This window comes from Saccoglossus kowalevskii, chromosome 12, assembly GCF_978046115.1.
Source record: "Saccoglossus kowalevskii chromosome 12, keSacKowa6.1, whole genome shotgun sequence".
Taxonomy (NCBI): Eukaryota; Metazoa; Hemichordata; class Enteropneusta; family Harrimaniidae; genus Saccoglossus; species Saccoglossus kowalevskii.
Window position 1 is genome coordinate 1,626,408 of NC_140652.1, and position 16,155 is coordinate 1,642,562.

Below are 16,155 nucleotides of genomic sequence, written 5' to 3' on the forward strand. Positions count from 1 at the left end.
AGTATACTTATATAAATAAATATGCTTTTACCGACTCCAGTGTACAGTTATAAAGGCATGAATTTGTTTTCATTACTACCTTATATTACAATATGTTTTGATATTTAGAGTACATTCTCACTTCCGGTCCGGTTAGAGTTGAAATATACCACGAATATTTGCTTTTGAGATATAATTTTTGGTATGTGTTGGTTCGTGGATATTTCTGCTTCGTCGTCCTGTACTTCGTTTAGTAATTTGGACTTCCCAGATTGCGTAAAAACGGAAAGTTTTGCAAATTTGACACGGAAAATGCTTGCCAGTGGGCTAAATCATTTGCTGAGGAACGACCGCTTAGGTATGTGCACACTAACTTGCAGCGCGTTAGGCAATCAAACAAAATATGACTTTGTACTAAAGTACATAAAGTACGTTCAAGGTCTTCATTTTTTCTAGCATAAACACGGTTTTCACTCTCGCTCAGGCTTATTATGACAGCCTCAAAAGCGAGTAATTTCCGTCACGGTTCCCCAAAGGTTCAGTCCCGTACTTTATGCTACGATTTGAAACAGTTTTTTTTTATACCTGAATCAAAGATTGCAGTCACACCAGAGATAACCAGAATATTGAAACGTTCATTGGGAAATTCACATGCATTGAATTGTTTTTTAGTCACGTGCCGTAAATTACGTTCCATGGTTTCCCAATGTTCTGCCTAACACAGTCCCTCTATAGTGATAGAGGGACTGTGTGCCTAAGCATGTTTTCAACGAAAGAATTACTAGTATATAGATAGGTATAAAATACAACAGATTTCACCAGCATGAGTTTTTATAAAACGGGAAATAAAATGTTGCGTTATTTGTTTATTTATCTTTGATTATTCCCTCACCAGACTGGATTACATAATGTATATTTGTTCTCCTGGAGTCTGTAATAAAAATGAATTAATGTCTTTCATTGAAATTCGTAAAGGTTTGTGTAGTTTTGAGCCTCACTGGTCACTGCGTGCCCTGAATCTTGCCAATATCGATTGGCGGGTCGAAATTACTCTCACCCCTATCACTGATTTTTCGTCGCCGAAGTGATTCACATCGCAAATTTTGATTCCCCCGGCGCTCTTAATAAAAATAACCTATCTAACCACTGGAAAGAATGGGCGAAATTCGGTTGTCTTTTGGCCTAGACATTTTTTTGCTCAGAAACACGAGGGCGATAAGACTCGATTTTCAAGGACGCAGGTCGTTTGTATCGGACGACTTCTTTTGGTTCGAGTTCGTTGTATGCCTATATAGAAACATAGCAACGTTTTGTTTTGTTAAATATAGAACATGTTCTGTTCTAATAAAGGATTACGATATGCCAATCGAACAATTTTAACAAGTCCCCACTGGAACATCTCCTGTACAAATAGTCCTCTACTCTTTAAAATTCCACGAGGGCTCGACAATGTCATATAAATCATTATCGGATATTATCGCCAAATACAATCTAATGAAATGTTGACATCATTAACTCGTGTTACGGATGTTCGTTTTTCACCGATATTATCGTCTAATAATGTCTAATAAATTCTAAGTTATACACCTACATCTAGGCCACTATTGGGGAAGATCGTTTTGCTCCGACATTATAATAAAATCTAATGAAATGTTGACAGAGAAGTCTAACTTAGACATTTTTAGACATTATTAGACGATAAGATCGATAATATCGGAGAAAAACTAACTGCCCCAATAGTTATATCAGGGGTAAAATCTTCTCCTCTGGGGTTCTCCAACGTGTCAGGGGGGAATATCGTCTCGTCTCTATATCTCGTCCCCTTGAGGTACGGGATCGGGAAAGTCACTTAAACGTTTTGAGTCAAATAAGACACACACAACGAAATACGGTTCAATAGCTAGTCTTTCGCCACATCGAGAACGCCTCGAGGCGAACTGCCTCGCCGGGGTCTCTCCCCAGCACGGACCAAGACTCTTTCGCCTCGTGGTGCTCTCTCTCTCTCTCTCCCTCTCTCTGTGACCAAGCTTGGACTGTTTATTACATATCAAAACTTAACCAATTACAAAGCAGTTTAAACACTGTAAGGCGTAACCTTCACACATTCAACTTGCACATAGCCAATCAAACTAAGTACTGAACACGTCATATCTTCTGATTAATCGTTCACTACATTAATAACTACGAATACCAACTGTCAGAAATAGTAGTCCGAATAGCGACGGTTATCTCGTAATTAGTTCCAAATCACTGAGTCGAGTTCCGTCCAGAACTCAAATGGGTGGAAACGATGACAGACATAACACAGCCATTCGCTAGTAATCAACTAAATAAGTCGGACAACAGATACGCAAAAACAAATTCATCACAGTTACCCAAAGAGAGATGTCTAACTTAGACATTTTCAGACATAATTAGACGATAATATCGATATTATCGATAATATCGGAGAAAAACGAACTGCCCCAATAGTTACCCAAAAAAGAGATGTCTAACTTTTTAGACACTATTAGACGAACTGTCTCAATAGTTGTACAGTAACGTTAAAAAGTGCAATGTCGCGCCTTCCTCCAACATTTTCAGCGCGTCTTTGATGTAATGTTTGTATGGTAACAGTAAGGAATAGACGAGACACGGTGTTATTCAGTTGACTACTAAATGGGAAGTAACTTTATTACTTAAAAGTACAGATATTGATTACATAGGAAGTGTGGGTAGTTCATTGACATGTGACGTATCACAGATGGTATTCAAGGATAACGATGATACTTAACTACATTACAATTTATTCCATCAATCATCCAGTCACCCCCAAATAAACAAATATAGTCCGTTGTCATTTAAATTATCCTACCCGTAGATCATGTGTATTGTTGATTGTACTATTTTTTTTATTCAGAAACCGTCTACTCCGATAGCCCATATAAATGTTCGACAAATTTATTACAATGAACAGTGGTTTTTCTGAACTAGTTGAGCCAGTCTCGGAATTCATGTTGCGAGAGTGATAGGGTAGATAAAAAACTTTCATATGTTTGCCTATATTATAACTTACTAGTCAAATGGTTGCGGCTGATATCTGCAATTGTCTGTCTCTTTAGCTGTAATGTATGCATTTTTATTGTGATGAAAATATGATTGGTAAATGCAAATAGAATACACAGCCAAGTAAGATTATACTGGAGACATTTTTGGAACTATTCAATTTACGCCTCGGTGATGATTCAAAAACAACCCCACTCGCAGTGCGCCCTTGAATTAGGTATGCAAATAAGCAGCCATTATGAACTCGAAACTCGGGAATTGTGGCATAGTGTATTTTATAGATACTATGAAGTAATAATAACGAAGCTGGGTATAATGGTTACCACGGAGGCTGTGACTTCCGCAATCTCTGAAAATAGATTTGAGGTTTAAAGCGTCAATATCGATTTTTTTCTCAGTCCTCTCACTGAAGATTTGTTACGTGATATTTCTCATAATAGTGCACATCGTGCATCGTACGGTTCCCATTTCAACAAAAAGGCAACTACTCGAATATTAGTTTTCACATCGATTTTCACGTGAGATTAGCTTTGTGTACTCGGCTGTCACTTTCCCTATGCAATTATATCTTAAACGATATTTCGGTAAGATTTTGTAGTTTTTATGTGGTTATATTTAAACAAAAAAAATCAAAATCACAGCTATTGCCGCTTTAAGAATTAATTACGATTTGGCAATTTCTAAATTAATTTGAAGTCACTTTAAGTTGCCTGTTGGTTTAATTATATTCACGTGATTACTAATACTAATACTAATACTAATACTAATACTAATACTAATACTAATACTAATACTAATAATATAATTAACTGGAACTATACCAGGAAATTCATGAGAATAGCTGTTTGCTTTAATTTTATCTTGACAAAATAGTACAACTTTTTGTCTGTGTCACGTTACCCTAATTCCTACCCTAATTACAGACAACCGAACTACCTATATTTACCGTTGAGGGCATTATACACACAAATCTGAACCGGTGGACCCGGAAGTTGATGTTTCCACAGCAGCCTGAGGTCGTCAGAAATTCCACTGATTATCATGGCAGCCAAGATGTCGGACTCGTTACTTCTACAGCAAATTAGCGATGAACACCTAACTTGTCCAATATGCATGGAGCGATTTAAAGACGCCAGGGTTCTGCCGTGCCAGCATCACTTTTGTTTCAACTGCCTGGTTCAAGTCAGTGGCGGCGATAGGACGTTGAAGTGCCCAACATGCCGGAAATTGCACCTGTTACCGTCGTCTTCCGGGATTGCCAGTCTTCCCAAGAATTATCAGATGAACGGATTGGCAGAACTGTTAGAAAACAGAGAGCACGGAAACGTTACGAACGAAGACACCCTTTCTTGTGATGCGTGTGAAGAAACAATTGCGGGAAATCGGTGTGTAGAATGTTCATCGTTCCTTTGTCACCCTTGCTCTAATACTCACAGAAAAGTCAAACTGACGGAAACTCATATGCAGATGACTTTAGATGAGTATATGTTGGCGATCATTGGCAATGGAACAGTAGCGCTCGAAACGTGCAAACATCACATCGGCGCCCCGTCAAGTTTCCATTGCAACACTTGTGGGATCGCCGTCTGTGTTAAATGCGTTGTTATGCGCCATGGACACCCTCCGCATCAATGCTTCCCGTTACAGAAAACTACTGATTATTTATCAACTAAAATTCGGTCAACTGAAAGCACATTGTTGGATCGATTGCACGATATCAGCGATAAGAAATCTAATGTAGAAGTCCTGACCAAGAAGGTAGCTTCTGTGTACGACTCTCAGAAGAACCAGATAGCCCTGGATCTGGAGAAGAAGAAGACGCTGATCCGTGAGACGATGAATGAAATAATTCATCACTTGGAGAAAGATGCGGAGGCGAAGGCGAAATACCTGGATGCCGAGCACCAGGAGACGTGTGACGTCATGCATCGAGAGCTGACGCAGATAGAATTGGCGGAGGAAGGCATCATACAGAATCTGTCGATGGCAAGAGAGTTGAGCGAGAAAGTGAAAAATTACAGACACGTTTCTGTCGAAGAATCATTTACCACCATTGACAAAGTCGTCGCATGTGAGACAAAGTTTAGATCAGAAAGAGAAAGTGAAGCCACTAACAACAACCCGATTGTTGGCCACAGCGTGAGAGAAACATCACAACGGACTGAGTCCTCGCCCACTTTCACTTTAACTAAAGATTTGCTTCTTCCAGGAAAGACACTGAGGTATTCAGGATTTATGTCAGACGGAACTGTACAACATACTATGCAGCAAGTCAAAACTAAACAGTACAGTCTGGGACGGTTTCATCCACGTAGCATTTTGTCGCTGTCCAATCCGCCGCCCAAGGAATCATGTGTACTTCAGTAAGCTCGCATATCGCCCTCAACGTTCAACTAAATTATGACTGCGTTTTATATAACATGTAACATTGTATTGTTTTATAGAAAGAATGATTTATAGTAATAACTTTATTGGCATTATTCATTCATACTGAATTAAAACAAAACAAAAATATTATTGATTGAAAAAAAAGAAGAAATGTGTTATGTATGTTTTAACACAAGTTTGATATCGAGTAAAAAAAATATTATTGTTTGGTGACAGAACATCCAATGCAGGTTTCCGTCACTATCTCCCAATCTTGTTGTAAGTGACATAAAATAAAAACATGATATAAAAAGTATTACAAGCAATTTGTAGATTACTGTAGTTTGAAATGTTTTCAATTGTGACTTGTATATAATACTAAATTGTTATTTTTTATCTGAAAAAATGAATGAAAAAATATTACAGTATGTATACTTAATTACAAGCTGATTTCGATACCAAATACGACATTAAAAATAAAACATTTGTAATATGAATCACCTTTGTAACAGCTTCAAGTTATTGAATTCAAAATAAAAGCGTGTATGTTATTTTTGCATGATTTTTTTTATCAGGGTTACGTATAAATGAATGCATCTTTTCTCAATACTGTTAACATTTAAATCAGCAGATGCACATTATGGACAGATGTATCTCAACTCAACTACATTCTTTCTTGGTGTAGTACATGTTTAAGACATTTCTGTCCCAACACAACATATATTTGGCAACTTTTTAACACTACAGTTTGTGAAAAAGTTAATTACTTCCAAAAACACAAATTGTTTACGCAATTCTACGACTTGGCAAGATTGGTTGCTTGTACCCTAAGTAAACAACTGATTCCCGTTTCATTGGGGGGGGGGCGCTAACATGCACATATATTTCAGATAGAGAATTGTTTTAACTCTAATTTTACCAAATTATTAACAACTTTATGGGGCTGGTATAATTTGGGTTCTGCGTACAATGATATGTAAACTATTAATGGCACTTATTTTCTCTATGGATTATGTATTTATCTGAAAAGAATACAGCAATAACAATTTCATCACATTCGGTTTAATAGGCAGTTTTGTTTTGTGTAACTCAAATAGGATATGGAATTTTGTTTGGATGACGCGCGTTCAAATGACCAGACACAGAGTTTGCCAGGTAGTGGTGCTGCTTTCAACCAATCGTGTCTTCATGTTTTGAAAATATCTCGGCTTTATGAAAATGGTAATTGCAGTCCATGTCAATCTTAACCGTGCTTGTTCACGGCTAATACAAAATATTTATTCGAACATTGCTAATATCCATATACATGTAATATGTTTGGGAAATACCAAATGGATGTGTGTTGTGTCTAAAGCTATTAGACCGAGTCAAGCTAAGTATGATCTGAGCATAGCGCAACAACAGTTTTGCCGTAAGACAGTAAAATCTCCCTCTTAATAATACGTCAAATAAACGGGGTTTCATTCGCTTAAATCCGTGGATTTAACATTGCTGATATTCACCACACGTAAAAGATACAATTTTATAAAAGCAGCCAACGAGCGATTTTACACATTTTCATTCAAATTTCTAGATATTGTTTATGTAGTTGTTTCTATCAATTTTAAATGCCATTCGCAAAAAATAGGGTAACCCTAAAGCTATTCTGTTATGCCCCCCTCTACTCAATTCAGAAAGTACCTTCCCACTATGGAATTAAAAATCTGCCCTGCCTTTTTATTTTCAACTCCCCCTTCCTACTACAGCTTCTGCTCTTGAAAATTATAGATGTAGTGTTACCCGGCTTGTAGTGTGACAAACCTTTTGTAATCCCTACGTTCGTAAGCACCTTAATCACTGCTTTGCGTGACCAAGTCCGCCGCAAAATTCCCTAATGCACTCACAGACGGTAAGTGATAACCTACTAGACGTTATATGATGGGTAAAGAGAACGGACGTGGTGTGCCGATTAAACATTGACAAACAAAATGCATATATCCAAGTGAATTTCAAGATTGTTTGTGGCTTAACGCAAAATGCCTGCTACACGAATAATATACCTACCCAAATGCGCAAAAACCTCCCCGCCCTCTCATCAAAATATTTTAACCCTCTCAAATGCGGACCCCACGCAATAACCTGTAGACAATTTCTCCACCCACACGCGAAAACTGTAAACTCAGTTTGCTGCTCAAACATGTGGATGTTTTCAAAACGAATTAGTGGGGGACGTATATGATGGAAAATCGATTGTATTTGAGTTTGAAGTATTCCTCCGACGATGCTTTACGACAATCTACACATATAAAGTCGTTAATGCCCTGTACAATGTCCATTTAGTCTGGTGTACATCCGCGGCATATACTCGCTTTACATGTCTTCGGCACAGAGTCTAGTTCCTGTCACTCCCACGTGGCTGACAGTTCTGGCGAGAGGAACTTGGCCATCAACTGCGTTGTACCAGAGGACCAACTTGTCCCATGCTTCATACGGAATAAGAATGTAATCAATTTTATCAGCTAAATTTGATTTCAAAACGTTCTCCCCTGGGTTGACGAATAATGTTGCGTTGTCAACAGGCCCAGGATGCTGTGCGAGCTGTGATTGGTCATCGTCCTGACCATGCGCAACATACTGATTCCATAGTTTGAACCAATGGGTTGACAGCATATACCGCCTATCACCTTTCCTCAGCGGAGTTTTTAAAATATCTCTGATGATGACATTTTGTAATTTTAAAGATGCAACTTGAGATGTCTCCACTTCTTGCACTTCCTCGACATGTATATGCGTTTCGACAATCTTCGATACTTTCCTCTGCTGTGGACGGTAGCCGACTTTAACTGCACGTGTTCTGTAATTTCCTATTGACATATGTTTGAAATTGTCACTCATTAGCATTTTATTCATATCATCGGTATAAAAAAGTTTGGGGAATTTCACAACTTCAATTAAATTATCTTCGACGGATAAGAGTTTCTCTGTATCTAACTTATCCATTTTAAAAACTTCACGCCCACCCCCATTTTCCGTGACCGTCTTCAGTGATGACATGGCCACGTCGATTTTTTCCTTCAACGATGTCTTGGCAGAAAGAATTCCGTGGAAGTACCCCTGTCTGGACTCGTACTCTGTTTGCAAATACCTGCTTTTCGTCACTGTGTCTTCGTGTATATTTTGCTCAATCTGTTTCATTGTTTCTCGTAGTCGGTTAATTACTCTCTTAGAGTGTGACTCCAGTCTTGTGTTTTCGGCGTCATACAGATCTTTCAGGGTGACCAATGCTGAGTGTATGTTATTGGTGACAGTCTGCACCTCTTGTTGCTTTTTATGCAATGACTTGTAAGTGTCACTTGTGTCTGCAACTTTTTTGTGCCAGGCGTCTTGTATCGGGAGACACTCGTGTTTCTGGTGTTCAATCTCAACACACATATTGCATATTTGCTTAGAACATTTCGTACAGTAGCGATCTAGTGGATGTTCGTTGTGTTTGCTACAAGGTGGCCCGAGATCAATCAACGTATGACCACTGGTCAATCGAACCCGTTGATGTGTTTTTGCACAGTTATCGCATATTTTGATAGCACACTGGATACAGTGGTTGATAGAAGGTCTGTTCTCGCAACCTTCACAGAGGAACTGACCAGTGGATCTATCAGCAATATCACGTTGTTGAAGGAGGTCCGTGAGTGCGTTGAGTTGAAGGTTCCTGGGTAAACACTTGACGCCATCTTGTAGATCAAATTCTGATCTACACGAGGGGCAGTGAATCTTCACCCCTGTCCGAGTTACTAACCTGGTTAAACAGTCCTCACAGAAACTATGCTGACACGGCAACACCCTGGCGTTTATGAACCTTTCTAGACATATCTGGCACGTCAAGTAATGCTCGTCGATTTCGTCAAGAAGTTTGGCCGCCATGGTGTGTCGTTTTATGACGTTATATCTGTACTATTTATGGTACTAGTATATCGTCCACACTGATAAGCAGGTTGAACATTAAATTGAATTAGTGACTATGCTAGACAAATTAAATATTTACAAATGCTAATCAATTACTGGCGTGTACTTTAAACCCTGTTATTAGTTTAATGACTAACAACGACAAACGTGTTCTTTTAAGGTCACGTCAGAGAATGTAAACGGTGTATTGGCGAGAGTTTGGAGTTGCTGGAAAACTATGCAATTGATCACTAACTTGAAGGAGCCGACACGCCTTTACCCGTGAAGCAGGTAGAATTACTAAACGATCAGAACGAGATTAGAGTTTGCAATTATGTTATCACTATGATGGACACGACAAGGCGTTTTTTTCCGGACGCCAAACCAGGAGTTCATTGCTGCCACGGTGAGCGAGTTACGGGGCGAGTTACTGCACTACAGTTCCATGTTGACATGTAGTGTTGTGAAGATATGGATATCGTGAGGAAGCTTTTTATCAGATTAATCTTGCACGAATTACTGAGTTGCTGGTGTGATAGATTTAGATAGACTTAATTGCATGATAGTATCATGGCATCATGTAATTAGGGATGGACCTTAGGAACTCCGGGGAGCGATGACAGAAAAATATGTTTTTCTTCTCTTAGTTTTGTGCTCATGACGAATTTACTGTAATTTTGTTTCCCACGGTGTGAAATGTATTTCTACGATTTATGCGATCAAAATTGTGTGTCTCTTATTGATCCATACAGGATATATGTCTCCCGTGCAATTTGTTTTTTAAATTTGCTCCCCAGAGTTTCTGATGGTTCATCCCTTGAAGGATTCAATATCAGTAAATCTGGGGAACCTTCGACCATTAATCTATGTTGCATATCTAGGTGGTAGTTCAAAATTATGGGTTTTCATTGAAAGTTGGATAGAAACACATTTGTCGTCAGTCAAGATAAACACATATATGGTACTATAAATAGAAAACACCTGAGTTATATATTACCCTCTAACAGAGGGTCTATGGTATAAAATAGATCATTTGTGTACTCAGTGTTTACAACTAAAGGTCGGGTCCACCTAAAGGTCACGTGACTTTCCAAACGATACGCATGCGTGTTTTGAAAATCACGGTGAAAGGATTACAAGTTTGCATACAGTGAAAACCGAAAAAGGTTGATGGGATCAGCGGAAACAGGTATTTATTGTGTTTACAAACTACAGTCGTATGCGACTTAGTTGAGTTGGCAGGGGAAAGAAAATCTGTTGCTTACGTCATAATAATAATAACATACATGGACACTCCTTAATTAGCTTTATTATCATATTTCATAAGATCTGAGGATTTCTTCACTTTCTTTCATCCAATGACTACAAACATAACAACAAACAAACAAACGCTAACAAGATTCCTTTGTCGACGTTATAAATACACGACCACAATTATTGCTCAGCTCAATACCACGTGACACTGAACACAAATCTATCCAATGGAAAATTATTAATTAATCACGTGTCATCTGACAGTCAGGCCAATCACAGATCAGTATTGTTGGCAGATTGTTTAGGCGTGTCAAATTCTGCCTTGTGTATATGCTAATTCAACTAAGGTTTTCAAATGAGTGACTATGAAACACATAATATCTCGGACTCGTCTCAAGAATTATGGTGACCGGTCATTCGCCCATTCCTCGCCATCTTTATGGAATCAATTACCAAATGACATCTGTTCTGCACCAAATGTTAACATCTTCAAAACCAAACTCAAATCTCACCTGTTTCAGCAAGCCTATCTGTGAAACTAAGCATCATTGGGCATCACTGCGATGGATACTAGGCGCTATATAAACTTGTATTTATTATTATTATTATTATTATTATTATTATTATTATTATTATTATTATTATTATTATTATTATTATTATTATTATTATTATTATTATTATTATTATTATTATTATTATTATTATTATTATTATTATTATTATTATATGAAATAGATACTCGTATAGGGTTAATGATTGAAGTAAATTCCAATTTAAAATGTTAAAATACCACTTTGTACACAATTGTATGACGTAACTATTTGAATTGTGTGCACGTGTAGCATATATTTCAACGCCATTCAAACCGACACCAATCAGAAAATAATGAACGCATCTTGTGTGACCCAGAAACAGACACGATTGGATGTAGATATAGTAGTTGATAGTTGGTATATCGTTTTAACCAAACCTTTTTAAATACATTGTATATAAAAGACATTCATTTTTCCCGCATGATAATACTATATCATACTAATAATATCAGTGTATCCTGATTTTGCGTTTGTTTTATTTGGACCAAATCGAACACGTTTTTATCTTAACAATAACTTTATTACACAACTGCACCATCGGTGGTGCTGTATGGTAAGGATACAGATCAGAAAAAACAAACACAAATAAACAAAAACAACAAAAGTTTCAAAATAACAAACAAAACAAACTAAAGGGTATATATAAAATACGTATTACAATTAGGTTTTATAAATTGTGTTTTTTAAGTATTTTGCAAGTGCAGTAATACTATTTATGATGCAAGTGAATATTAAATTTCGGTTAGTTGTACTGCACATTTCTAATTTACAATCTTCTAAGAGGGTATTTCTTTCTTGAGTGAAGAAGCAACAGTCAAGGATGAAATGTTTTTCATCTTCTACAGTACCTGTGTTGCATTTTTTACACAATCTGTAATTTGCCTCGATTCTTGGAAATTTTTATCGTTATGGAAGAGTAATATGCTGGTCAAATATAATGTAGACATTATTGCATATTCACAGTCATTCAAATATTTCAATTTCAAGTCCAAGTAATTACAATCTTCTGAATGTAACACTAGTAGTTTTCACGCTGTACCAAGTATGTACAAATATTTAAGCGAATCTCATATTTGTGTATATCAGATAGTTCACGCACGGGAGGAAACAGTGTTTAGCAGGGGGCTAAGGAACGCCCAAATCTGTTAAGAATCACATAAATCTCTCATAGTCATTTTAACAATGATTATTAGTACAGTAACTAGAAAGGTATACATGTTAGTTCTACTGCCTTATAAAACAATACCAAAGAAAATTTAGAAAGTGTAGATTGCAGAATAACGGGAAGTAGCACAGAGTCTCTAACCGTTAGTACCTTCCATGCTATAAGAAGAATCTCTCTATGTGTGTTCGCGTTTACTGTCATAAAGTAAACGGCTCACCGAAATGAACGGTTATGAATATAATAGTAAAATGAACATTAAATATAATGGCGTGTTGAGCGCTTAGCCCGAGCTAAGTTTTGACGCACACTTCGTTAGCCCATGCTAAGGATCTGGACCAGATTTTAAAAACGTGCTAGATTTAATCTGCACTTAGCATTTCTTAGTCTGTGCCAACATTTCTTAGCACAGGCTAAGGTATTTGACCTCTTAGCCTGTGCCAAGGAGCTGTGCATGAACGCTACTACTAGAAATTGTTTTTAAGCAGTTTCACTCAAACAAATTGATAATAGGATTTTGTCCATCAACAAGACCATACCAGCTTACAAACAAATCCCACCCAACTTCCGGTATAAGAACATAATGAATGCCGGGACAAATACTTTTGAGAACGATTTCCTTACCGTTCTCAAAAAGACTTGAATTGTCAATAGGACCCGGAAAATACGCTTCTTTGGCATTATTACGCACTGACTTGGAATGGTATCTCACGTACGTTTTCCATTTTTTAAACCATTGGACATTGAGTAAGTAGCACGTGATTCCTTCCTTCCAAGGGCCCTTTAGCACATCTGAAATAAGCGTTTTTTGCGTTGCGAAGTCTACAGGTTTTGGTGTTGTTATTTGTGTTTCAGTACTTTCACCAGTATTGGTTGGTGTACGATCTGGTTTGGAATCCTTGTCTGAAGTTCCGTTTTGCATACTTGTTACTATCTGTTTTTTATAGCAACCAATAGAAATATCTGAATCATTGAACGTGGATTCTAGTGTATCTTTACAATCTAGTTGTAGGAATTCTAGTTGTTCTACATTGTGACTTCCGCATTGCTGTTGCATCTCTACAACATTTGCAGCGATCCTCTTCTTCATCTGTACCAGTCGAACATCATGTGTTTCCTTGACAACCTTCACCAGAGAGGCCTGGGTTTCCAAAACCCTCTGTTCAGTCAATGTGACGTCATCTATCTGCGTTTGGATACTCTTCTGTTTGGCGTCATACTCTGCTTTCAAATACTTGGACTGAGCTTTAGTCGTCTCCTGCACCTTAACTTCAATGTTCTTCAGTTTTTCTCGCAGTTTCTCTAAAACCCGTTCAGATTGTCTGTTTAGTTTTGTGATTTCTTCGTTGTAAACATCTTGTAAAACGATTCTATCTGTCTGTAATTTCTCTTTCCCAGCTTGAAGCTCTTTTGCTATTTTATTTAATTCATTATCATGTTCTTTGAGTTCAGCTATTGCTTCCACCTTAGCGTCTTCCACGCGTACATATTGATGTTGATGGTGGTCGAACACCGCACATTCAGTGCATATTGGTTGATGACATGGCTTACAGTACAACTTCAGCCGAACATCATCGTGTTTGTCACAGTAAATGTACGCTTTCTCAAGGTCTGGATCTCGTCCCATCGCATCTTCATATTCACCAATCTTCATGATTGCATGGCTTTTAGTCAGCTTCAGCTTCCCATGAGTCTTTGTACAGCTTTCACAGATGTTTAGCTGGCACTCCAGACACCTGCCGTGTACCATGTTCTCCTCACATCCATCGCATAAATTTTTACCTAGTCTTTGCCTGTCATGTGTTTCCAACACGTCAGTGAGTGAATTGATCACTAGACTTTTGGGAAAGCTGATTTCTCGACAGATATCGTGACTAGTGCGACATACTGGGCATGTTATCTGCTGTTTGTGTGTTCCTAGTTTACAGAGACACTGCTCGCAGAAATTATGTTGACATGGTAACACTCTGGCATTTCGAAATCTCATGAAACATATTTGACAAGTCAGGTGATCGTGCTCGATATTCTTCAGAAATGTCGTTGCCATGACTACGATCAATTCGAGTCTGCAAAACTGTTCTTCCTAACTGCAAAAGTACTCCAAGTCTATGGAAAACGAATAAATGAATTCGTGTTAGATTATTTATACTTCAATAAAGAGGGTGGTTCATTGAACCAGTATGTTGTATCGTGTTCTTACTCTAGACCGCACCTGTAAAATAGTTGTACGGCATAAACGACGAGGTACGGCATGGTAATAATAAAAGTGTAATAAAAATATTATATTGTTGTTTTATCACCAAATCTTATGACGTGACCATATATTAAATACACATGTGATGACATATATTGTGTGCGGTCAAGGCTTTGGTAATTACCATAAATAATCATACGAAATAGAACACTGTCACATTAATTAGACATTGATTGGTTTTATGAGCATGACGTACAATAGAATACCAAGTCTTGGTTACCAATATCAAAATTAGAACAAATTTTAAAAACGCAGTTTGACGGAGTAGTATCAGATGTTCCCATCCCAGAAATAGATGCAACAATTATGATGCGAATTTTCGTCCGATTTCACTCAAATTTGACACATTATGTAATTATTACGTTAGTATGAATGCTTAATCCTATCATTTTGACCTAGATTACTCATATGGGTAGTAATTCACGGGGTGACAGGTCATCTCTTGATTACATATATGGGTATCAATTCACGGGGTGACAGGTCATCTCTTGATTAGACAGCTGAAGATACGATTCGTTAAAAGGACCCTGGACAAATCCTGATTGTTTTACTTCTTGGGAACTGAGCAGAACAATCAAACAGTTCCTAGCCGTGAAAAAAAAACGCATTTAAATATACAGTTAAGGTTGGCTAGCAGTAAAATTGTATATTTGTAGACCTGATATGCATATAACACTGTCTAATACCACTGCATGTAATATATGCACACATATAGATATAATCTAAAGGGTCATCTGGTCATATAGCTGCAATGTACATATTCTGACAGTTTCACAATACAACAGTGAATAAAATACTTGTATCATTCCACAACATATACAATCAACGTAATTAAAGGGAAGCGACGATGTAGATATAACATACGGTCAGGTTTTGCGAACACGGATGGCTATAGTACGTGTTTGAAAAATATAAACAAAAACAATAAAAAACTGTAAATAAAAAAAAAGATTTTTGCACCAGATAGAAAATGCGGGTTTTTATTTTAATTCGCTCCACACCATACTCGACAAAACAGCAACTTATTGAAATTGGTTTGAAAAGAAAAAAAAGAAATATGTGATGTTGTTCAAGAATAAGGACACACTTTATATACTTACCGGCATGTATGTGCTGACTAGCTATTCTGTGTCGACTCCCAAAACACTGATTGTACTATTCAAACAATGCCGACTAGTAAGTGCGCCCTCTACATACCTCAGTTGCCTGGTTACAAGTACATGGATACGTGTTTCTTATTGATACACTTCAGTAGTAGAACGAAATAGGCGACTTAGGATAAAACAACGAACCGATAATTTGACACTTGAATTTGCATGACGCCCACTTGTAACAGATATTCCAAAAATACTACAATAATCGTTTCGAACATCTTTATTACGAATTCGACACTTCATCAATATACAAAAAATGATCTATTATACTGTATCAAATCACTGTCACTATTTTCTTCCAAAATAACACATTTCAAAATATAAAAATAAATGCGACTGTGCATAAAACATATTATTATACATCTGTCACCGTAACGCCATAAGTTACAGCGTGCCGTAACTTTGCGGTATTTCACGGGGTAT